This window comes from Octopus sinensis, linkage group LG1, assembly GCF_006345805.1.
Source record: "Octopus sinensis linkage group LG1, ASM634580v1, whole genome shotgun sequence".
NCBI lineage: Eukaryota > Metazoa > Mollusca > Cephalopoda > Octopoda > Octopodidae > Octopus > Octopus sinensis.
Window position 1 is genome coordinate 140,751,046 of NC_042997.1, and position 27,500 is coordinate 140,778,545.

Genomic DNA, 27,500 nt, shown 5'->3' on the forward strand with positions numbered 1-27,500 from the left:
AGGTCATGAGAGGACAGCTATCATCATCATCATCATCATCATCATCATCATCTTCATTATGTATATATTTATATGTGCATGTTTGTATGTTTACTCTTTTACTTATTTCAGTCATTTGACTGTGGCCATGCTGGAACACCGCCTTTAGTCGAGTAAATCTACCCCCAGGACTTATTCTTTGTAAGTCTAGTACTTATTCTATCGATCTCTTTTGCCGAACCGCTAAGTTACGGGGACGTAAACACACCAGCATCGGTTGTCAAGCGATGTTTGGGAGACAAACAGACACACAAACACACACACACACACACACACACACCACACACACACACACACACATATATATATATATATATTATATATATATATATATATACACACACATATACGACGGGCTTCTTTTAGTTTCCGTCTACCAAATCCACTCACAATTTCAGGAGGGAGGTGTATGAAAGTGTGTGATGCATGTGTTGTTGTCAAAGACAGCAGATCATGGGGAACTGACCCAAAGCAAGAATTTTCACTATAGTCATGATAATAAACAAATATACTTTGGGATTTTTGTTGTTATTGATTAGAACTAAGTCGGCTCTGATCCAGCATACCTATGATTAAAGGCCACGATGACGAGGGTTCCAGTTGATCTGTTCATCGGAACATCCTGCTCGTGGAATCAACATGCAAGAGGCTGAGCTCTCCACAGACACGCGGGCTCTTAATGTAGTTCTCAGGGATATTCAGCGTGACACAGAATGTAACAAGGCTGGCCCCTTTGAAATACAGGTACTACTCATTTTTGCCAGCTGAGTGGACTAAAACAGCGTGAAATAAAGTGTCTTGCTCAAGGACAAAACGCGCCGCCAGGTATCGAACTCACGACCTTACGATCGTGAGCTGAATACCCTAACCACTTAGCCACGCACCTTCACCTATGAACCGACCGAGTTGCAGCCGTCTTCTCTTTTTCCTCTCATTCTAATGGCTATGAGTATTCTCCATGTCTCCCGTGCAGAGGATCTTCAAAATTCGATTACGACTGGGGAATAGCCACGCTTGCCGTCCTTTCTTCCTGCAAAAGGCTCTGCTATTCGGAACTCTTCTGTTCAAAGGATTGATTGTACTCTTCTTCGCTGGGGGCTGTAAGTTCAATCAAGATAATCTTTGCCTCGTCAGATAACTGAATCATATCCGGCTTGTAGCCTTCTTCCCAGGCCCACTCTCATAACACCCGATGGTGGTATATAACTTGTTCTCCTTAAGAGCATCTACTCTTCTACAATCGTGGCTGACGGCTTTTCTATCTTGTTCGCAAACTTGATAGATGGTATTGGTCTTTTTCCTGTGTATGGTGTTTCTTGTATCTTCTCTGTTCAGGGTGTTGGAGTGCCATAAGCACCTTGACATAGAAACCTTACTATCTTCTTGAGTGACTGATGTTTGACAACATGACAAGATGTACGCCAAAGTGCCATTCCCCTATCAAAACCTACACTATTGTTCCTTTCTATGCCCTTTATTCTTCACCTGTGCAGATATGTTGGTGTTGTGATGGAAGGAGATGCGGAAATGTTCTATTTCCCATAGATCCATCCATTTCCCTGGGATACTACTAACTCAGCAGCCTTTGATCTTCGTCCTTTTTCCTCCTGGTCCTATACTTCTGTCTGGATCATGATTTTCCGATCTTTGTTGTCAGTTTTTCATCTCTTGTTGGGAATGGGAAGATCCGAGAACTTATCTTCCCGCGCTTGTTATTTCATATGTATGTATGTATGTATGTATGTATGTATGTATGTATGTATGTATGTATGTGTGTGCATGCGTGCATGCTTGTATGTATGTATGTATGTATGTATGTATGTATGTATGTATGTATGTATGCATGTATGTATTATCGGTTGCATACCATAGTTGGCCGTAGCTGAGAAAGGCAAAATACTCAATGAAAAATTCCAAGATGGAATGAAGGCATGTGCCAGAGAGGGTGGCACTTGCTGAATGAGGCTCTCATTGTTACCACATCTGTACAAAAGAGTGTAGGACCCTAGCAGGACTAGAAGTCCACATCCCTGTTGCTCTTATTTAAAAGGAGAGTCAAGCTATGGCATAGCTCAAAATCAAGTTGCAGCCATCATAACTATATAGCTGTTATTTTGGTTTCAAATTTTGGCACAAGTCCAGCAATTACAGGATGTCGGGGTCAAGTCAATTTCATCGATTCCAATGTTCAACTGGTACTTATTTTATCGACGAAAGGCAAAGTCGACCTGGGGCGGAATTTGCACTCAGAACGTAAAGACGAAATACTAACGATTCTTTTCTTCTCTAGGCGCAAGGCCCGAAATTTTGGGGGAGAGAGCCAGTCGATTAGATTGACCTCCGTACGCAACTGGTACTTAATTCATCGATCCCGAAAAGCAAAGTCGACCTCGGCGGAATCTGAACTCACAACGTAAAGACGAATGAAATGCCGCTAAGCATTTTGCTCGGCGTGCTAACGATTCTGCCAGTTTGCCGCCTTATACAGCTGTTATATTAACGTTTTAATGAATATAGCAGCTATATACATCTATGTATGTGTGGCTGTAATTTCTCGACCTACTAGAAATAGCAGCAAGATTTTCAAATCGCCCACAATCATCGACCCTCCCCATAAAAATCGAAAACTAAGAGAAAAGGGAAGGAAGGACACATTGGATTATATAGTCATGTATGTCAAATCACCTGAGTAAAATGGGATGATCATGACAGCAATGCTTTTCATCAAAGTTTTGTTCGTTTAGAGCTAAACAATAACAACAGAAATTAACTTCCATTCCATTAAATATCACCACTCCCCTGGCTTCATGAGATATTTCCTGTTTTTGCTTTTTCTGTTCTTTTCCATATTAAAAAATTATTACTAAACCTTGACGTAAAAGAAACATTCCTAGAACTGCGGTTAAAAAGTCGACATTTTAGCGAAGAGACAGATGTTAGTTTTAGGCTGGTTATGTAGTTAGAAGTTTGCTTCCTAACCACATGGTTCCGGGTTCAGTCCCACTGCGTGGCACTTTAAGCAAGTGTCTTCTATTATAGCCCCGGGATGACCAATTCCTTGTGAGTGGATTTGGTAGACGGAATCTGATAGAAGCCCGTGTGTGTGCTTGTGTTTGTCCCCCACCGTAGCTTGATAATCGGTGTTTGTTTACGACCCTGTAACTTAGCAGTTCGGCTAAGTAAGTACTAGGCTTTAGAAAAATCTACTAGGTTCGATTTGTTCGGCTAAAATCCTCCAAGGCAGTGCTCCAGCATGGCCGCAGTCTGAAACAAGTACAAGATAATAATTATGATAATAATAATGGTTCTGGGTTTAGTCCCACTATGTGGCACCTTGAGCAAGTGTTTTCTACAATACCCTCGGCCCGACCAAGGCCTTGTGAGTGGATTTGGTAGACAGTAACTGAAAGAAGCCCGTCGTATATATAATATATATTATATATATATATATATAATATATATATATATATTTGTGTCTGTATTTGTCCTCCCACCATCGCTTGACAACCTATATTAGTGTGTTTACGTTCAGTAACTTAGCGGTTCGGCACAGGAGACCAATAGAATAAGTACTAGGCTTACAAAGAAGTCCTGGTGTCGATTTATTCGACTAAAGGCGATGCTCCAGCATAGCCGCAATCAAATGATTGAAACAAGTAAAAGTAACCATTATTATTGTGAAACTTAGGAATGGTCATATTTTGCTAATTAAACATACACGCCTGCATGCATATTCGCATACATACATACATACATACATACATACATACATACATACATACATACATACATATATACATACATACATACATATGTATTGAGTGTCCAATAACACTATACTTGTTCCATGTCCTCGCGTTGTTGTTTTCACTTTGTTGCTGTTTGGATTAACTTATACATACATGCATATGTATAAAAGAATAAAAGAATATGTAGAATATATGTTGTCTACGAGTTGTATATATGTTATGCAGAAAGGATGTAAACAAATTTTGAACGAGACATATTTTTTTTGACATGTTTGTTCTTTGCTGCCAGACTAAATCATGTCAAAGTCTTCCTGCGACAACCATCATCAGCCCCACCTTCTACAACCGGAAACCTTAAGTTCACAGATGTTAGACTGATAAAACAAATCAGACAAAATAGATGGACGTAGTAAATAGCCTTGTAGAGAAAGCATATCATTGCCCGCAAGGGCGTTGTCGAGTGGTTGAGAATTTCGCTTCATTGTTTTCAAAGTTCCGGGTTCAATTTCGTTACGTTTTGGATTTTTTTGCTTTTATTACGTTTTGGATTTTTTCTTTCTTTCTTTCTTTTTTTTTTGCTAATTATTACTAATGCGCCGGTTTGACTGTGTGGTTAAGAAGCTTCGCTTTGCAACCATGTGGTTTCGGGTTCGGTCCCATAGCGTGGCACCCTGGACAAGTGTCTTCTGCTCTAGCCCCTCGGGCAGACCAATGTCTTGTGAGTGAATTTTGGAAACTGAAACTCTGTGAAAGCTCACTGTATATACATACATACATACATACATACATACATACGTATGTGCGTGTGTGTGAACACTTGACAACCAGTGTTGGTTTGTTTACGTCATCGTAATTTAGAGCTTCGACAAAAGGATTCTGAAAGGTTAGGTATCAAACTTATAGAAAGATTTGTTCGACTAAAAACCTTCCAAGGCGGTGTCCTAGCATGGCTGCAATCCAATGACCGAAACAAGTAAAAGGTAAACGAAAGCCTCGGTTGGCTCAAGTTACCTGAGTGAATTAAAGCACGCAAAAACTGTTGAAGTTCGTTGGATGTGCTTTACCTGTAATTCAAACGGGTAGCCGTCTGTCTGTCAATCTGTCTGTCTGTCTGTCTGTCTGTCTGTCTGTCTGTCTCTCTCTCTCTCTCTCTCTCTCTCTCTCTCATACACACACAGAGTCTCATTCGTCATGCTGGTCATACCTGAGGATACATATAGTGATACATATAATTGTGGAGTACTCAGTCATCTACACTTTAACTGGACTCATCTAGGCGATGTCGTGTTGTCACCATCCAATTAGATCAGTATTTTTCAAGTTCTTTAACTGAGGCCCTCACCGTTCTTTCTTTTACACCAGTGGTTATCAACCATTTTTTTTTACCCCTGGATCCCTTAAATTGTTATTTCATTCTGATGAACCTCCATAGCTATTCCATATTTACAAACTAGTTCTATAGATGCTTCTTTTATACGCACTCCCCACACATAACAATATATATATATATATATATATATATATTATATATATATATATATATATATATATATATATAAACGTACGCGCATGCATGCAAACACACGCATAAACATTCGCATACATACATACACACACACACACACACACACACACACACACACAACACACACACACACACACACATACATACATACATTATTCTTTTAAATTTCCTATTTTATTTTTTCACACGTTCACTTGTATAGGTTTTGCAATAGCACTCCCCGAGAGAACATATTTCAGTGATCAGAAACATGTTGAACCATGTAAAACGTGAAAGAAAGAAACCTCTTTGTTTCTTGTAATAAATACATCTACAAGCAAAATTTATTCATGGTATTCGATGTTGCTTAACGTCGGTGATCGAACGAGAACCGGTGCTTTCAACGTTTCTTTAATATATATATAAAATAGTTGTATACTGTCAACTTAATGTGACGGTCCCATGAAGGGAATCATACTACTGCTATTTAGCCCTAGGAAGCAGCAGCGCTTCCTGTCGGCCTTCACATATTTCCTGTGTCCTTATGTTTGCAAGGGGGAGATGAGCACCTCTACCCAGCTAAGCCTGCATCCAGAGACTAGTTTCTGAGTCTTTGCTTGTCATCAGTCTGGAGTTACATGGCCTGCTAATATATACTATATATATATACATACATACATACATACATACATACATATATACATACATACATAAAGCACGATTTATTTGTGATCAGAGTTGTTCGAAAATCGAGGTACTACTGTATATATATATGCGAGGTCATTCAACTCTATTATCTCCCCTAATTTCGCTCTTGCGTCTCATGTTTGATCTTTGACTTCTGGCCGAAATCAGATCGCCATGTTGATTCGCTAGCTTCTGCACGCATATTTTTTCTCTCTCCTTCTTTCTGTGTTTTTTTTCTCTGTGTATCTTTCTGTTGAAGAGCGTAGGCTCGAAACATTAAAGACTTGTTTTATTTATATTTCCTGAGCGCCATACTAATACAATTGTTTGTTTGTATTCCACCTGCCTTCGTCTTTTGTTTATTTCCGTAAACCTGCCTTCGTCTTTTGTCTATTTTCATAAAGCTTCCCGTTATATATAGATATATATATATTCGGGAAGCTTTATGAAAATAAACAAAAGACGAAGGCAGGTGGAAACAAACGAACAATTGTATTAGTATGGCGCTCAGGAAATATAAATAAAACAAGTCTTTAACGTTTCGAGCCTACGCTCTTCAACAGAAAGATACACAGAGAGAGAAAACACAGAAAGAAGGAGAGAAAAAAATGCGTGCAGTAGCTAACGAATCAACATGGCGATCTGATTTCGGCCAGAGGTCAAAGATCAAACATGAGACGCGAGAGCGAAATAAGGGAGATAATAGGGTTGAGGGACCAGCTAAAAGTGCGTGGGAGGGTGTCTGGATTGTATGTATAGGGTTGGTGTATGTATTAGTATGTATAGGTGTGTGTGTGTGTGTTGTGTGTATGAGAGAGTATTGTGCGTGGGATTGGTCTGGACGTGCGTATGTATGGGGTTGGTGTATGTTTAGTATGTATTAGTATGTATTAGTACGTATTGGTATGTATAGGTGTGTGTGTGTTTGTGTGAGAGAGTATAAGTGCGTATGCGGGGTCTGGACGTGTGTATGTATAGGGTTGGTGTAAGTATTAGTATGTACTAGTATGTATTAGTACGTATTAGTATGTTTAGTTGGTGTGTGTATTAGTATGGCACATCATATGTGATGTGATGTGTAAAGTCATGTGGTGTAGTGAGGAGAAGAGGGGGAGGGGAGAAGAGGGGGAGAGGAGAAGAGGGGGAGGGGAGAAGAGGGGGAGGGGAGAGATAGGGGAGAAGGGGAGGGGAAGAAGAGGGGGAGGGGAGGGTGAAGAGGAGAGGATGGGGAGAAGGAAGGGGAGTAAGGGATGAAGGAGGAAAGAGGGAGAGGGGGAGAGAGAAGGGGAGAGGGGAGTGAGGGAGCAGAGGGAAGAAGAGGGAGGGGAAAGAGGAAGAAGGGAAGGGAGTAGGGTGAAAGGATGAAGGCCTGAAGAAGTGGGGGTCGGGGAGAAAGGATAGGTGAGGAGGGGGAGGGGGGTTAGATGAGGAGGGGGGAGAGTTGAGACCAATGGCGTATAAGAGCGAAGAGAAATTAATTCCTGTTCACGGCGAAACGGGAATTCCGGATGGCCTCTGTGTAAGGACAACCGAACACAGATAGTGTTGCAAGGAGTGACGGTGGAGCGGAAATGGCGTGAAGACCGGTGTGTCGTTCGCAAGGTGATGTCACGAAGGTGTTCCGCGAACCGGTCAGCCAAGCGGTCGTCCCGTTTGTCCGATGTACAAGGAATTGCAGAGAGAGCAAGAGATTGCAATAGATAATATTGCTGAGGTGCAGGTGAAGGAGTGGATGATTTGATAGTGTCGATGGTGGGTGCTAGTGAGGCGGGTGGTGTTGGAGAGGTAAGGGCAAGTGCGGCAACGTGGGCGGGAGCAGGGGAACGAGCCGGGTTGGGAGGTAGGGTCAGGAAGGAGCTATGGACCAAAAGTCTCGAAGGTTGTGGGCTCGTTTGAAAGAGGGGAGGGGTCGGTTAGGGAAGAGGTGTGAAGTGGACGGGTCGGACTGGAGATGACGGAAAGCTCGAAGAAGGTGCGTTGGAGACGTAGGGTCGTGGGTGGTAAGTGAGGGGAAAAGGGAGGCGGGAGACTACAGGGCGGGTTCGGGGAGAGAGAGCAGATACACGGTCCACGGACCGTGCTCTGGCAAGGGCGGTGTGGATAGTGGTGAGGGGGTATCCACGTAGGGTGAAGTGGTGAGCCATACGTTGAGACTGAGTCTCAAAGTCATGGTCGTCACTACAGAGCCTACGTAGACGGAGGAATTGGGAATAGGGGATGGAAAGCTTGGTGTGTTCTGGGTGGGAGGAAGAGAAGTTGAGGTATGAGTGTGAGTCTATATATATATATCGTTGATTGCTCGAAATGGGGAGTAGATAGACAGCCGACAACCGATGAAGGGTCGTTCTTTGTATTTTTTTGTATTACTTGTCTCGTTTTCCATTTTTTCTCTCGTTATGTGCGTATTTAACTCACTTTTTTTCGCATTTCATGTTGTTTACTGTTGGTGACGTCCTATACCCATATATGCACATATATATATATATATATATATATAATATATATATAGGAAGAGAGAGAAGAAACTAAGACTATAGAAACTGCGCAGATGCACCTTTTGCTCCCCATCACTTCCTTTGTCTCCAGTACCTATATAAAATTTTCCACCGGCCCTTAAGGGACAGTAATACCCTCTTTGGGAAGCATTGATCTAAACAGACCAAAAGATATGTTCAAACTCTCCTTGGTTGATTTCGTTTTATTCTTCGTCATCGACGTTGATACAGTTATTGTTAGTAAAGTATGGGAATGGATAAGAGCCACTACATGGTTGCTCGACACGTTAGAAACACCAACAAAATCTCTCGTACATCGTAATCTAACCGTCTTTAAACAAAAGAATCATTCGAATGTAGTTATGAATATAGAAATGACCGTATGATCACAGCTGAAGAGCCTTTGATCAGGGTTTTTATTTTCGATAAGGACATTAACAGGGGGCTAACACAAATGAAATCTAGTCTTATGTCTAGTCAATAGAGACCCTTCCCTACTAGCCAGCCCCTAGTTCTCCTCCAACTCATCATCATCATCATCATCATCATCTTCGCCGCCATCACTATTCATCATTAGCATCATCGCCGTCGTCATCATCGTCATCGTTGCTATTGTCAATTGAGGGTTTCGTGCAGTTTAGAAACAGCTGTTGAATAAGGGACCAAGAAAGTGAGTGTTTAGTTGACGAGAAATCTAATCTACTGTTGGACGAAATTAAAACCTGAGACTGATCTAATCTATTCCGCTCCTTAAACACACACACACACACGCGCGCACGCACACACACCCACACACACCCACACTTTCATGGTTAGATTAATAAGTTATAAAAAGCTAGATGTGTAGGGTAGATTATAGGAGATAAGTCAGTGAGAGCAATTTTTAATTGCTGCAATAAACGATTACTTTAAGACAGAATAATGTATATACATATGTATGTATGTATGTATGTATGTATTTATGCATGTATGTATGTATGTATGAATGTATGTATGTATGTATGTATGTATGTATGTATGATGTATGTATGTATGTATGCATGCATGCATGTATGTATGTATGTATGTATGTACATGTATTTATGTATGTATGCATGCATGCATGTATGTTTGTATGTATGTATGTTTGTATGTATGTATGTATGATTGCACGCATGCATGCACGTATGTTTATATATATATATATATGTATATAACATGTATGTGAGTGTGTGTGTCTACGTATATGTGTGCGTAGGTGTAAGACACAGCGTGTATTAGTGAGAAAACCTAAGATAAACTTTAGTTAAACTGCAGGTTTTAAGTCGTACCGTGTGCAACTTTAAAACAGATGTGAATACTTCTTGTTACTCTCTTCGTACACACACACACACACACACACACACACAAACACACACACACACACACACACACACACAAACAAACAAACGCACTCACGGAACAGACGTAAGGAGACTTTACCCAGAAGATAGCGGAGTGTTGTGCTCGGTAGCTTAATCATATATATATATATAATATATATATATATATATATATATATAGATATATATATATATATATATATATATATATATATATATAGTAGTTGAATGAATTATCCTAGTATGGATAATTCGGTTAACCGATACCCGGGTAGCAAATTTCCGTCAGAAAGCACGGTTGAAGCTACATGCCAAGGCAGAAATCACGTGCTTTCGTGTGGAAATTGTGTTTTTTTTTACTATAGATAAATGAAAGATAAATGAAAGTTCGACTCCATTCTTTCATTTATCTATCTTATATATATATATATATATTATAATATATATATATATATATATATATACTGCTGGCGGCAATATCTTCAGTGATACATCAACGTGAATCGTAACACTTAATGGGTTACGAGATCAAACCGTGTTGACAGATAGGATAATCAACTTCCTTAAAATATCTTTACACCTACACCCCCCCCCCACAGATGCGTGTGCGCAGTCGCTCATCTGTTTGGGTTTTATGACTTAGGCAAGTGTCTTGGCTCCAGACAGTCCTTTCTAACGCGTCTTGCTGTTGTTTAGCCCAGGTCAGCTGTCAGTCATTATGAAAGGACATCCAGCCGTGACAATTTCCGTCTCTTCTGTATAACTGGAACCACAATGTCTAATGCTCTTTTTACTCTTTTACCTGTTTCAGTCATTTGACTGCGGCCATGCTGGAGCACCGCCTTTAGTCGAGCAAATCGACCCCAGGACTTATTCTTTGGAAGCCTGGTACTTATTTTTATCGGTCTCTTTTGCTGAACCGCTAAGTTACGGGGACGTAAACACACCAGCATCGGTTGTCAAGCGATGTTGCGGAGGGGGACAAACACAGACACACAAACATATACACACACATACATATATATATTCATATATACGACGGGCTTCTTTCAGTTTCCGTCTACCAAATCCACTCACAAGGCTTTGGTTGGCCCGAGGCTATAGTAGAAGACACTTGCCCAAAGTGCCAAGCAGTGGGAATGGACCCGGAACCATGTGGTTGGTAAGCAAGCTACTTACCACACAGCCACTCCACGTCTCTATTAAAAGGACGGTTGTGTGTGACGTGAGGGAGATTTGGCTGTTTTTCCTATGAAGTCAAAAGGCTGCGCACAGGCTTCCTAGTTAACTCGCCACTACCGTCGCCGCCGATGATGATGATGATGATGATTAAAGCATGAAAAACAATGGTTGGTAGCGATGGGGTTGACGTTAACAGGAGTGAAGGGCAATCTCCAAGTTCGTGATGATGATGATGGTAACGATAAAGACAATGACGATGGTAATAGAGCTGATTCTAATGATAATGGCTGATGTTGGTGATGACGACGACGATGATGATGATGATGATGATGATGATGGTGATACGGGCAAAGGCCATGACGAAAACGAAATCTCTATATATATAAACGGCAGTTTGTCTGTCTGTGTGTCTGTCAGGTTGTACCCTTACCCTGACCACAACTTTCAACCGATTCTCATGAAACTTGACACACACATAGCCCAATGTCATAATTCAAAACTAACGCAGCGAAAATTTTGAAAAGTTCCCCCAGTTTTGAAAAATATCGATAAATTCGACATGGGGTCGAGAATCTAAGCTTTTTATATGCAACACATTTTCTGTTGTAGTTTTCGCAACTTGCAATCGATTTTCACCAAACTCATGGTGAAGCTTAATGTTACCCTAAGGAACTTAATTCTGACATCAGTTTTCCACCCTTACCCTGACCACAACTTTCAACCGATTCTCATGAAACTTGACACACACATAGCCCAATGTCATAATTCAAAACTAACGCTGCGAAAATTTTGAAAAGTTCCCTCAGTTCTGAAAAAAATCGATAAATTCGACATGGGGTCGAGAATCTAAGCTTTTTATATGCAACGCATTTTCTGTTGTAGTTTTCGCAACATGCAATCGATTTTCACCAAACTCATGGTGAAGCTTAATGTTACCCCAAGAAACTTAATTCTAACGTTAGTTTCCATGCAATACCTTACCATCAGAAAAAAAATCGATATAAAATCATGCCAATTTAGGAAATCGCGTTCAAATTCAAGATGACATATTTTCGACAATATCTTTCACAAATTGGCAGGAAATTAGAGGGAAAGGACAAGATTGGGATTAGTCGTTGCCTACTAGGGGCTCTTACATACCCGGGCAACGCCGGGCTATGCTGCTAGTAATAAATAAAAGTGCAGACTCTACATATTGAGGTAGCAAATTAGTTATATATGTTTCTTCCTGTATTTGTACTCACCATCTGTTGACAGTCAGGCTGGTTTGAAACCCATTAGGGAGCTGGCGATAAATTAATAGATAGGTAGACAGACAGACATACAGATAGATAGATAGGTCGGTAGGTAGGTAGAAATGGACAGGTAAATAGAGACAGACAGATAGCTAGATAGATAGGTGGTTAGAAGATAGATAAGATAGATAGATAGATAGATAGATAGATAGATAGATAGATAGATAGATAGATAGGTGGGTAGGTAGGTAGGTAGGTAGATAGATAGATAGATAGATAGATAGATAGATAGATAAATAGATAGATAGATAAACAGATAGATAATAGGTGAGTAGGTAGAGAATTTGAAAGGTACTTTGAAGAGGGGCAGGGAGGAAATATACGTGAGAAATAGTCTGTGTGTATGTACGTCTTCTATGTTTGTATGTATGTATGTATGTATGTATGTATGTATGTATATATATATAATTATTTTTATAACTGTATTTTTATATTATGTATTAATTTTAATGGTACACTGTATTTTTCCTCTTTGCTTATTTAATGATTTTCATTATGTTTTCAATATGATATACATAAATTTCTTTGTACGTTCCTCCCTGATGATATTCTGGCTTATAATAATTAACCAAATTGATTTAAATATATTAAATTTGATTGATTTTATACTATAAGCGATGAATTGAAACAATTGTAGGTCTTATCAATGTATTAATAAATTTTTATTAATTTTATCTCCATCTTCTCTCTTGGTTTGTTATAATAATATATATATCTGTGTGCCTATATTATAAAGTATTCTACCAGTCTAATCTTGGATATTTCTAGCATCTGAGGTTATATATATCTATCGTATATATATATATATATATATATATATATATATATATATATATAGATATATATATTGGTCGTCCGGTCATGGAATCGAACCCACTTGGCCTACTGGTTAGAGTGTTCAGCTTATGATCAGATATATTTTAACAGACACACGCACACAAATACACCCACCCACCCACACACACACACATACACTCTATTTGTGAGTTAACAAGGCTACCATTGGTTTCATGCCAAGAGAAATCTTTCAGCAATTATCAAACCTGCCACATGGAACGTTGGTACTCGTCTTCAAGATAGAAACAAGTATCAAAGTTCCATGTGGCTGGCTTTCTCGGCATGAAGGCAATAGTAGCATTGTTAACTCACAAACAAAGAATATTTACCCACCAATGCAGTGTTGAGCACTCATTCTCACTGTCCTATATAAGCATATATATATATATACACATATATATATATATATATATATATATATATATATATATATATATATATATATATATTATATGAAATATATGATATATATATATATATATGATATTGAAATATATGATACTGAAATATATGTTTATTGAATTTTATTGAAAATTTACTTTATTTCACATGAACCTAGAATTTTATCATAGATCTCTTGGGAAACACTGCCCTAATATGTCCTTAGGCACGTACAGATGAAAAATAAGTACGACTTTAATCCCAGGGAAAGCTAAAAAATACTAGCACTGGCCCAAATCGAACTTGTGTCGAAATACATCCACACCCTTCATTCACACATTTTAATGACGTGGTCGGGGTTGGTGTGAGATGCTGATAATCTCAGTTGTTCAGTCTCCAAATAACTCAAAGTGTTTGTCCCTAGAGGTTCTTATTGTGTTTCTGCTATTCATAGGGACCCGCCCTTGGTATAAGCAGTTCAAGGTCCTTGGTTATTTTGGCACATTTGGAATTTTCACTGACAAAGTAAAATACTTAACGGCATCGAATGACAAACTGATATAACACCCCACCTCTTCCACTACTTCTCCCTATTTTTCATACATACATGTGTACATATATATATATATATAGTGTGTGTGTGTGTGTGTGTATATATATAATATATATTTGTATATGAGTGTGTGTATATATATAATAGAAATATTAAAATTACTAAGTCTCTCTAAAAGAGAACAACGGCAGCGTTCCCGGAAAATAATAGTTATCGCCATACTAATATGGCATTCTTATAAAAATAAGAATAAAGCTGTCCGCTTATTAGCTCCATGAGGCCATCGCCTTAAGTTAGCTATTTGATACACAAACTGTATCCATATAACCTTCGAACAAGGGAGGTCAGTCGCTCCACACTACTTGACCGGCAGCTACAGACGCGTTTCGGGGTATTGCCCCTTTTCAATGCAGTGTAGCCAGACCAGTAGGTGTCGCTTCCGACAATCTCTGTTCGAAGGTTTTATTTACCTAGCTTCGGTGGAATACATCCACTTGTTTTCAATAATAGAAATATTAAAATTACTATATGGATACAGTTTGTGTATCAAATAGCTAACTTAAGGCGATGGCCTCATGGAGCTAATAAGCGGACAGCTTTATTCTTATTTTTATAAGAATGCCATATTAGTATGGCGATAACTATTATTTTCCGGGAACGCTGCCGTTGTTCTCTTTTAGAGAGACTTAGTAATTTTAATATTTCTATTATTGAAAACAAGTGGATGTATTCCACCGAAGCTAGGTAAATAAAACCTTCGAACAGAGATTGTCGGAAGCGACACCTACTGGTCTGGCTACACTGCATTGAAAATGGGCAATACCCCGAAACGCGTTGTAGCTGCCGGTCAAGTAGTGTGGAGCGACTGACCTCCCTTGTTCGAAGGTTATATGGATACAGTTTGTGTATCAAATAGCTAACTTAAGGCGATGGCCTCATGGAGCTAATAAGCGGACAGCTTTATTCTTATTTTTATAAGAATGCCATATTAGTATGGCGATAACTATTATTGTATATATATATATGTATATGGTAATTGCTTCATGTCCACAGATGCTTGCCGTCTCTTTGTGCTTCCTCGTTATCTATGGCATTTTGGACTTTCCATTCATGACCACTTAGATGACTGTACAGTTCCGTTTCAGATCTGTATGGGTTGAAACATAAGTGACAGACGAAAGTTGTACCTTACCATGCGCTTCCAACTGGTTAGGTGAGCATACGTTACCACTCTTTTTTCGCCATAGGAATTTCGGCAGAGCGGGAGGACAAATGAAGTCACCCTAAAGAGACATCAATATGTCATTGAATTATAGTAATAAACACTTGTACTAGACGAGTATCGCTCTCTGAGTGACTGTGATTAATGTGTAACGACAGACCGAGATGAGATGATTATTAATCATGTAAAACCGTTGGTTTTACAACAGTGAGTCTCTATCGTAGAAGGAGCTTGTAGTCCCACGCTCCTTGCGGTTTTCCTGCATGCCCTGACACCAACCAAAGGTATTTCTTCGTCCCTGCACTCAGATAGAATGTTGTCACATGTGCTAACGAAGCCATAGTTAGGACCTTGACAGGTGTTGCTACGCCGAGTCAGTATAGATCTGGGAACAATTGTGGCTAAAAGGCGGTTCCATACTCCTCAAAACTCTGGAATTTCCGAATCAGGGCTCTACTACCGGATGCAGTTTAGTCATACCCAGGACACACACACACACACACACACACACACACACACACACACACACACACACACACACACACACATGCACGCACACACACCACACACACGACGGTCTTTCAGTTTCCGTGTACCAAATTTATTCCGAAGGCTTTGGTCGATCCAGGGCTTTTGTAGAAGACATTAACCCAAGATCTCACGCAGTGGAACTGAACTCAGAACCGTAAATGTATGTGTATGTGTGTGTGTGTGTGTGGTGTGTGTGTGTGGTGTGTGTGTGTATGATAAAATTTTGCTGGGTGATAACAGAAGTAGCCATTGTCGAAGAGAAAGCATTCAATACACAACCTTCGTTGAGTGAAAGGCTTTTTGTTGTTGTTGTTAGTATTGTCATTTGTATTTTTGTAGTTTTCAATTAATAAGGATGAACTTAACGTCACAAACAGTCTATCTGGTGTTGTATATCGTTGGGTATGATAATTACGAAAACTAGTGTGTATGAATGAATACAAATCTCAAAAGCCAGGAAAATCCTCCCCGACCCCGGAAAATTAGAAATAATAAAAGAAGATCACAACACTACGACAGAACTATTTCACCTCAACTGGCCCTGCTCTCTTCAACATCGTGCCAGCCCACATAAAGGAGGAAAGCGATTTCACGGCATTCAAACGGTCCCTAGATGATCACCTCCAACAAATACCAGTCAAACCACCCACGACCCGGATATGTCTCTGAAAACAATAACCCACTCCTCGAATGGGCTATGGTGCTCAAGGGCTGACTGTGTATCTCTTCCAGATAGTGCTATTAAATTAGACATGGCCTTTAGCTAACTTCGGCCGAAACTTATCTAAGTAATTCTAAGTAAAAATTCAGGGAAACAATTTGGTCTGCAAAAATCGGTAAATGATGTTGACAGACAACACAAACGTTTTGTTATTTTTGGTAACTCTGAAAGTATATTTAGGTTGTTGCGTCACTTTACGCTACTCACTAATTATCGTTTCAAATGTTGACACAAGGCTAGTAATTTTCGAAGGAGTGGCTCGCTGATTGCATTGAATCAAGTACACAACTGGTACATATTTTATCGAACCCATTAGGAGGAAAGGCAAAGTCGACCTCAACGAAACTTGAACTCAGAACGCAATGAGTCGGAAGAAACGCTACTTAGCCTTTCGTCCGGCGCGCTAACGATGCTGCCAGCTCGCCACCTTTCACAGCACATGAATGATTTTTTTCTGAGTTTGGTATAAGGCCTATGATTTGAACTCTGAACGTAAAGATCCGAAAACAATTTATTTTCTGTTTAAATCCTAGCGAAATCTAAGCCATAAATGAGTTTGACCGATGGTGTACAACCGAGGAACCAGGATATTCTTTCCTACTCTAGGCACAAGGCCCGGAATTTTGGGTAGGGTGCCAGTCGATTAGATCGACCTTAGTACGCAACTGGTATTTAATTTATCGACTCCCGGGAAGATGAAAGGCAAAGTCGACCTCGGCGGAATTTGAACTCAAAACATAAAGACAGACGAAATGCCGCTAAACATTTCTTCCGGGGTGCTAACGTTCCTGTCAGGTCGCCGCCTTGAGGAGGAACCAGAATATTCTTTTCTACTCTAGGCACAAGGCCCGAAATTTTTGGGGAGGGTGCCAGTCGATTAGATAGATCGACACACGTTACGCCACTGTACTGAAACTTGGTTTAGGAATGCTAGAATTTAGAAACACTTGTGCATTACAAGCTACTCCTAAAATGGTTGGCAACGGACGAAGCCTTTCATATCACTGTGCTCATAAAAGCGTAAATGTAATGATTGTGACTCAATTACCTATGTTACACTTATCTTTTAAGTACTCACAATAATAATAATAATAAAATGCGTAAGTTTTTCAGAAACATTTTGTTGGTATTTCTCATAGGACAGTTTGTTAGTGGGTGTATTCTACCGGGATCAGAGTGCAGATGTTTCATATATAATATAACATAGTTATCAATTATAAATTGATAAAGATCTCACCTACTCGGAATGGTAGGTGAAGAGTTGGCAACATTGCATATTGTTAAAAATGGTTTAACTGCTTTGCTTCGTACTCAGTTGATAAAAGGCATTCTAAGTTCGTTCTATTAAAGCAGATGCCTCCATTTTCGATCTAGTTTTCCCCTGCTTTTCTCATTTACAAAAAAACTCTTTTTAATCTGTTCTCTCTCCTTTTCCTTGCTACTCACTCACTCATTTATATGTCTATAATCAGTCATTCTTTCTCGTATTTGTCTATACTCGGTTACTCTGCCTGGTATTCTCTTTCTTGTTTTCATTTCTTTATCTCTTTTCCGAATCTTTTTTCCCTTCTCGCCTGCGTTCCTTTCTTTTTCTTCGCTTCCTCGTTTATTTTTCTAACACCCATCACCTCTCTCTGATTTTACTTATCACCACCATTGTCAATATAGGGTTTCACTATCATTTTTATATTAGATAATCTCCTACAATCCCTTTTGCTTCCAGCTCCTCTTTTCTTTATCTTTTTGAAGTTGCGATAATTTTTTTTCTTTCTTCTTTATCTCTTCCTAGTTTTATCTTTTCATCTTAGATTCTTTTTGGAACATCCAGAATTAGTTCGAAAAAAAAAAAAAAGTCACTTGTTCCCACGAGGTTCCTGATAGAGGAAGGGTTATAGTCTATTTTTATTAATACACACAACCATATACAAATCGCGGAGATGCCTTAACTGCCGGGATATAGCATTGACTTAATGTTATATCCCTCTCCTATGCAGTCTCAGGACTCAAAAGCATGGTCACACAGCCATATTTAAAACATATTTCTAACCAACGACGGAGCCTTAAAGTAGTCGTTTGACCTGCTAGAAATACAAGCGCAGACTCCCCAAATTATAGCTAGCCTGCTTAAAAAGGAAAAGGAAACATGCGCCCATTTTACCTGAAATAAAGGAGGAATGATCTTAGCTTGAATGCCTTTGATAAAAGGTCTGCTCAAACAAGGTTAACCTTGAGCAAAGCACTTCATTTCATGTTGGTCCAGTCCAGTCAGCTATAAATGAATAACCCTGCAACGCATTGGCGTCCCGTTTGAGGAGATTATTCTGATCTTGGTCACTTATACGTCATGGAAACCAAGTAACTAGCTCTATAAGCCCCAGAACTCGCGGTAGTAATGTCCAGATGTTGATGTTAATGGTAAAATAAAGAAACAGGAAGATGGTGATGTTAATGGTAAAGTAACAGGTAAGCATTTGGTGTTTTGGTTTCGGTTTCCTTTTGAATCCATTCACTATTGTATTGACGCCAGTAATACCATTGTGAATAGCAGGAACGTTACAACTCTATTTCGCCTTCTCTTAAAATGCAAAGCCTCTGTACATCGTCATGAAATAACTTCGTATTGACTTCTTGAATAGCGCCTTTTGTAAAATGTGTTCTTCCACCTTACCCTGAACTATGAGGAAAGCCTTTATGTGGTTGCTCAACTTGCTAGTTATAGAAGTTATATCACCAATTACACCCTACCGCCTATATAAAGAAAAGAATACATTGGATAATGATGTCCTGTACACACTATTTTTTGGCCATGCTGGAGTTACCATCTTGAAGGGTTTAGTCGAACAAAGCTACCCCAGTACTTATTTTCAAGTCTGGTACTTATTCTATCGATTTATATTACCAAACTGCATCGGCTTGAGAAGTAGTGGTGACAAGCACAATAACACACACACACACACACACACACACACACACACACACCACACACACACACAGATATATATATGTAGCAGATATATAAACAGGGCTAATTTAACAAGTTCTCCATAGATTAGAACCAACGATAACAGACTTAACCGATTTTCTAAACTTATTGGGATTTCATCAGCGGTATCCACATTATTCTGACAAATCCCAGAGAAATAAGTTAGCTAATCTCTTTATATAGTCAACAAATCCTGTAGCTACAGAGAACTGGGGCTACTAACTTGCATATCATTAGCGTTTAATATTATTTAATATCAGGGGCCTAGGTGTGGTTGTGTGGTAAGAAGTTTACCTCTCAACCTCATGGTCCTGGGTTCAGTCCCACTGCGTGGCACCTCGAGCTAGTGTCATCTACTATAGCTCAAGATTGACAAATGCCTTGTAGCGGATTTGGTAGATGGAAACTGAAAGAAACCCGTGTGTGTGTGTGTGTGTGTGTGTGTGTTTTGCGTTTCTTCCCTCCCCCACTGCTTGGCAACAGAAGACATTCACCAAAGTGGCACGCAAGAAGACTGAACCTGAAGTCATATGATTGCAAAGTGAGCTTCTTAACCATAATGCCATGCCTACGATCTATGTCTAAATCTCAAAGACAAAATAGTTGCAGCTTGGAACACTATTGATCATAGCTCTGTTTAGAAGAAGATCGACACGTGGCTAAATAACAGCAACAACAATAAAAACAAAACAAACAAGCAAATATACAAACTACATCAAAAACAGTAGCATCGAGAAAAATGTTCACTTAAAGAGAATAACAAGCTACATAATGCAAAATTTTTACTTTTCAAAAATTCCGATTGTAAAGGGTCGAAACAAACCCAAGCAACGCCGGGCGATACTGCTAGTAAATGTATTATATTTCCGTACAATGTTTATGTGGTGTCATTATGCTGTTAGCTTACTATTACGGCGGTAGTTCGACGCCAGACTCTTACACCTCTATAGTCATTGTGTTAACAGATAATTAACAAAAAAAAAAAAAAAAGAGGAGACGAATGTAATTTTTATATATATATGAAGCTCCGTTTTTACCCCACTTTCTCATATTTACCAAGAACTATTTTTTTTTTTCAGATTACAAGTATTTATTTTCTCTTATTTTTGAATTATGTCTACTGCTATAAATCTATTGAACTAACATATCGTGTCGCAGTAAAGTTTGACATCAGCGCTGCAATGCATTCAAAGCTAAAACACTTTACTTTTAATTACCCCAGACTACGCTGTAAGAAGTGCCATAGATGGGGAGGGCTCATTAATGAAAAAAAATTGCTGAGAAGTACTGTATGTAGAGTGAGTGCTTCATTAGTTTAAAATATTAAGTGCAAATAGCACACAATAGGTACAGTTTGGAAAGGGATGAAGCTGACTTCTATCTAGATGCATTTTATGTAGACCAGAAGTGGAGAAACCCCCGTCCGCGGGGGCAAATGTGCCGCAGGCTGGTATACTCGTATGCACAACATATAGTAAATTTTTCAATTATAAAATTTATACAATATTCGTATGTCTATTTGCGACATAGGTCGCGATTCCACTACGACTTAAAGCGGTCAGACACGAACAGAAATCGTCTGGTAATTGCCATTTGAATGGAACTTTTGTTATCACTATAAAACACATATTGCTAGGTTTGTACCCTACACCCTTAAGACCCAACAACACTCTAGCTGAAAAATATAGAATGCATCATAAGTAATATGGACGTCCTAAAGGACGGCGAGCTGGCAGAAATCGTTAGCACACCGGGCGAAATGCTTAGCGGTATTTCGTCTGCCGTTATGTTGTGAGTTTAAATTCCGCCAAGGTCGACTTTGCTTTTCATCCCTTCGGGGTCGATTAAATAAGTACCAGTTACCTACTGGGGTCGATATAATCGACTTAATCCGTTTGTCTGTCCTTGTTTGTCCTCTCTGTGTTTAGCCCCTTGTGGGTAGTAAAGAAATAGGTATTTCGTCTGCCGTTACGTTCTGAGTTCAAATCCCGCCGAGGTCGACTTTGCCTTTCATCCTTTCGGGGTCGATAAATAAGTACCAGTTACGCACTGGGGTCAATATAATCGACTTAATCTCTTTGTCTCTCCTTGTTTGTCCCCCCCCCCATGTTTATCCCCCCGTGGGCAATAAATAAATAAATATAAACGTTCTAAATTCAGTGGCGTCGTTAATGAAGATGTTACGCGTTATTTTAACGTCTTAAACTTATCTAATTATACATAGATATATACAAGATTTACACAGATATAAGAGTTAGAACTTTCGATCTGCCCGCGGACCTTTTTCTTTGGAAATTTTTGCCCGCCGCACTAAAAAGATTCCCCACCCCTGATGTAGACCAATGATTCTCAACCATTTTTTTTTACTTATTGACCTTTTCGATTCCTATTTTATTCGAATGGATTTTCGTAGCCATTTGATGTTTAAGCAGTCATTTTATTATTTTTGATTATTAAATATTATTAGGAATTGTATTAAAAAAGTTGTCGAAATATTGTGTATTGTAGAAGTATAACCAATTTTTCTGCACAAATTTTAACAACAAATTTTAACAACAAAATCTTATATGTTGTTAAAAAATCAAGTGTCTTCTACTATAGCCTCGGGCCGACCAAAGCCTTTGTGAGTGGATTTGGTAGATGGAAACTGAAAGAAGCCCGTCGTATATATGTGTATATATATGTATGTATGTGTGTGTATGTGTTTGTGTGTCTGTGTTTGTCCCTCCAACATCGCTTGACAACCGATGCTGGTGTGTTTACGTCCCCGTAACTTAGCGGTTCGGCGAAAGAGTCCGATAGAATAAGTACTAGGCTTACAAAGAATATGTCCTGGGGTCAATTTGCTCGACTAAAAAGGCGGTGCTCCAGCATGGCTACAGTCAAATGTCTGAAACAAGTAAGAAAGAGTAAAAAAAAGAAAAGAGATATGAACCCTCAAGGCCATACGAACCCCTAAAGGGTCTCAAACGAAGCGACTCACTTTCAGTTATACTGCATATTGCGTTCACTTTTTTACTTGTTTCAGTTATTGGACTGCGGCCATGCTTGAGTATCGCCCGATCAAATTAACTCCAGTGCTTAAATTTAAGGCTGATACTTATTTTGTCGGTTTCTGTTTTGCCGAACTGCTATATTGCTGTGAAGTAAACAAATTAACACAGGTTATCAATACACATTTATTAACAAACGGCAGAAGTTACAGAATAACTCACGGGCTGAGAGTTTCGTGCATTGGCACTTATCAGATATGTATGTGTGTACACAGGATGTTCGGGCTAAATTTGACAGTTTTTTTGTCTCTCTTTTTCCAGGAAAAACTTGATAGTCAATAGTGTTGGAGAGCATAAAGATTAAAGTTGTAATTGAGAAAAAGTTAGCTGACAAGAAGCCATCTGAATATTGGAAAAGAGTTGCCTGTATCATGATGATTCGCGCCGGATATTAAACTGCCGACATCGTGACTGCTGTTCAATGCTCTGTGAACACTATAAAGTTTGTCTCTCACTACCAATTGACAATCGGTGTTGGTGTGTTTACGTCCACCTAACTTAGCGGTTTGACAAAAGAGAACGATAGAATAAGTACAAATTTAAAAGAAAAAAGTTAATAGTGTGGTCGATTCGTTCGATTAAAATTCCTCAAGGCGGTGCCCCAGCATGACCACAGTCTGATGATTGAAACAAGTGAACGATATATATATATATATATATAATATACGGTGGGCTTCCGCACAGTTTTCGTCTACCAAATTCACTCACAAAGTATTGACCAACCCTTGGCGAAAATAGAAAACACTTGCCCAAGTTGCTGAATAGATTGGACTGAACCCTAAACCTCTTGATTGCGAAGCGAACGTCTTAACCACACAGCCATACTGCGGTTATATTTATTTATATATTTATTTTTTTTTTCTTCTTTTTCCTGTCTTACACTCAGAAATGGCTGGTATTGTGGTTTATTACGTTAAACAAATCTAGCCACTGCAGGTGTATAATTAAAATAAACACGTTGGTTACTTAATCAATTAGTAAGTTGTACTTCCCAGTGAAACAATTGCATATAACTTACAACTGCTGTCTAAATATCGTCGAAGTGTGTCTTGTCTGGTATTTTTCTAACTCGCGTGCCATTTGCGTCAACTTCTGTTTTTGTTGCTTCTGTAAAGGAGGGTGAGTGGAAGCTGTAGTAAACGACTATGGTGGAGCATTTTATGTTTGTTTAATTTTTTTGCGGAGGTGTGTGTATATGCTGTGTGTATGCGGAAGGAAAACAGTCTGTGCATAACCGAGGCAAGGAGTGTTTTAACGATGACAAATAAGGACAGTTATATAACTGTGTATAGAAAATAAGAGTCAAATCAATTGTAATCCTTATCTGACTTTTCTCTCTCTTTAACAAAGATCATCTCTAAATCAAATATGATCAGATCAATATACATTTTAGGGGTACTTACTGAAAGCAGTTAAGAACAATTCTGTTTTATTCTGTTAGTCAACACAGAACTGTTTTCATCAAGTGTAAATAATAATAAACAAATATTTATAATATTTGAACGATTTAAAAAAAAAAAATAGCGCCGTTGATTGAGACATCCATTAACGAGCAGATGATGAACTCTATTAAACCTTATCTCAAGCAACACGAGGTAATCTCTACGTGGTTGCACATTCCGTTAAAAATAGCAACCAAATCCCCTTCAAAACATAACCAACCACCTTTAAAAAAAAAAAATCACCTCAACCACCCCCGGACAATCGACGCTGGAATGTTTTTGATAAATAAGGTCCATCTGATCAGGGTTAAGCTGGAGTTCATCATCGCTATAGTCGTCGTCGTCAGCTACTACTACTACTACTACTACTACTACTACTACTACTACTACTGCTGCTACTGCTACTCCTGCTGTTGTTGTTTGCGATTTAGGCACAAGGCTAGCAGTCTTGAAGGGAGAGTGTTAGCTGATTCTATTGATCTCCATTACTTGACTGATACGTTTTTTTTTTATCGGCGCCGGATGGATGAAAGGCAAAGTTGGCTTTGATTGAGGACTGGAAAAAAGGACCTGGTGGATATGGTCCTTGCTCGGGAGCAGGCTCACGACAGGGCTTTGCGACTCTGCCGGGTGGAGATTTTTCGTGTTGTACGCAGAACCACGCGTTCGCACACACGTACATATTATATATATTATATAATATATTCTATTTTTTTTCTTTTTACGTGTTTCAGCCATTTGACTGGGGCCATGCAGGAACACCGCCTGAAACAGTTTTAGTCAAAGTAATCGGCCCCAGGACTTATTTTTCATAAGCCTAGTACTTATTCTATCGGATTTTTTTGCTGAACCGCTAAGTTATGAGTACATAAACACACCAGTATCGGTTGTCAAGCGATGGTAGGGGTGACAAACACAAACACACACAAATACACACACACACACACACACACACATACATACATACACGCACATACGATAGGCATCTTCCAGTTTCCATCTACCGATTCCACTCACAAGGCTTTGGATTGAACCTGGAACCATGTGGTTGGGAAGCAAGCTTCATACCACACAGTCTGGTTCGGCCGCCGTCCGTGCAACATCTATATTCCTCCCTGTGCCTGTGAAATCTTGTATCCCTGCCGTAAGGCTTTATTTCCACACACGCCAACTTAATTTAATTCTTCTTTAGTCGAAAGACACCTGTTGTTATGTCCTGTTATTTGTATGTGTAACATTCTCCGTTTTTTTCCCGTCCTTGTTTTTGTATACATTCGCTGCTTTTTTCTAAGGAATCTAATGCTCTTAGCTTAGTTTTTCCTTAAGGCTGGCCAGATTGGATTGGAGCAATCTCGAGTATAACCAGACGAAATTGCAAAGATAATCTGGAACTCAACTGAGGGAAGAAAACTCCGAATGACCTGCCCTTGTTTTCCTAGTATCGTCTATCTGGATGTTTTGTTGTCCCTTTTTTGCATCACCTAACTGTCTGAATATTTTGCGCTTTTGTCCCATTTTGTATATATATATATTCCTCCAAGTAAGTTTATATATATATATATATATATATATATATATATACTCTTTACTCTTTTACTTGTTTCAGTCATTTGACTGCGGCCATGCTGGAGCACCACCTTTAGTCGAGCAAATCGACCCCGGCACTTATTCTTTGTAAGCCCAGTACTTATTCCATCGGTCTCTTTTGCCGAACCGCTAAGTGACGGGGACGTAAACACACCAGCATCGGTTGTCAAGCACTGCTAGGGGGACAAACACACACACATACATATATAGATATATACATATATACGACAGGCTTCTTTCAGTTTCCGTCTACCAAATCCACTCACAAGGCATTGGTCGGCCCGGGGCTATAGCAGAAGATGCCACGCAGTGGGACTGAACCCGGAACCATGTGGTTGGTTAGCAAGCTACTTCACACAGCCACTCCATGTTTTGCCCAACATGCTAACAATCATTATATCTCTATAATAACAATTATTATATCTCTATAATAAATTAAACACACACACACACACATTAAACTTTTATAAGAAGAGAGATAGTTACCTCGAAGTTTCGGCCTGCTTGCCTTCGTCGGGCTGATCATGCACTCGAACTCACTGTCACCCCTCTATTTTTATAAAGTTTATAAATTTAATAAGCACGTACTCTACAAAAATGTGCTAATTCTTCATTTTAATGCTAAATTGTTTATATTATAACCTGACATAAAAACAAACGTTACTACATACACGCACGCGCACACACAAACATACACACACACACACTCACACACAACACACACACACACACACACACTCTTTCATACATGTATGGTTGGAATAATTTAGAGCGGCCTGAAATTTTAATGCATAAAAATGGGTTTTGGGCGGAAAAAACAACACAGAACTGGTAAATTGTGATAGCTGCTATTTGCGGTTTGCTAATGAAAAAACATTAAAGTAATTATGACTGAATGTAGGGAGGATTGTATCCCAGCTCAAAATATGTTAAAATAGCAAGGATTGGTTGAACAAACCCATTTGAACCATTTTATCAGCGTATTAAATATCGGTTTCAAATTTTGGCCAGCAATTTCGGAGAAGGCATTAAGTCGATTATAATCGACCTCTGTTCTGTGTTCAACTGGTACTTATTTTATCGACACCGAAATGATGAAAGGCAAAATCGACCTCCGTAGGATTTGAACTCAGAACGTGAAAGACTGACGAAAAAACCGCCAAGCGTTTTGCCCAACATGCTAACAATTCTTCCAGCTGGATTTCTTAAAGTTTGCGTGAAATTCGGGTATTAATGATGCCAAGTGTGCTCCAATGTGCACCAAAGTGACACGTACTTATGGCGTAATGGTATTAAATATCAAAATGCTGAAGATCGTGAACGAATACTTATCTATAACCTCACTTCATATCGTGATAGAGCTTATGTAAGTATATTTGTGTATATAACCGGAACACCACTTGCCTTTTCTATCCTTTGTATCACACCATTCTCAAATAACTCGTACTAAACACTACCTCCCATATTATTTGTCTCTCTGAAATAATGGAAGAAAAATATTATATACCTTACACTGCTTCTTACACGAACTTTCACTCCGAAAGAAAGACAGAAAATATGATCCACACACACACACAAAGCTTGTGAGAGTAATATATGTTAATGAGTATATAGTGTTTTTATTATTAACTTTTGAATAATGAAATAATGTATTTCACTCATAATTATTATTATATTATTCGTTGAATTAAATTCAATTGTGTTTTGTTTTCGAGAGAATTGAATATAAAGCTTTCACTTTTTTAAAAATATAGTAGTAATAATGGAAGATTGGTGGGATTATTATTTGTATGGACTTAAAGATTGGTCGCTGTTTCGTATATAATTTACTTATTGTAGGTTTACCAATAATACCGATACAGATGTAAATAGATTTGA

At 39.0% G+C, this 27,500-nt stretch overlaps 1 protein-coding gene across 2 annotated transcripts in view; it reads left to right on the plus strand.

Moving 5' to 3' along the window:
- The window catches only part of LOC115210661 (paladin), a 137,032-nt gene that overhangs the window by 6,062 nt on the left and 103,470 nt on the right, over positions 1–27,500 (plus strand). Inside the window, exon 1 of one of the 2 annotated variants that reach the window (XM_036505398.1) lies at positions 26,686–26,877. The exons of the other annotated variant lie outside the window; for it this stretch is intronic. The gene's annotated coding sequence lies outside the window, so the exon portion shown is untranslated. Of the gene's footprint in view, positions 1–26,685; positions 26,878–27,500 lie in introns of those variants that run through there. 2 annotated transcript variants of the gene reach the window in all.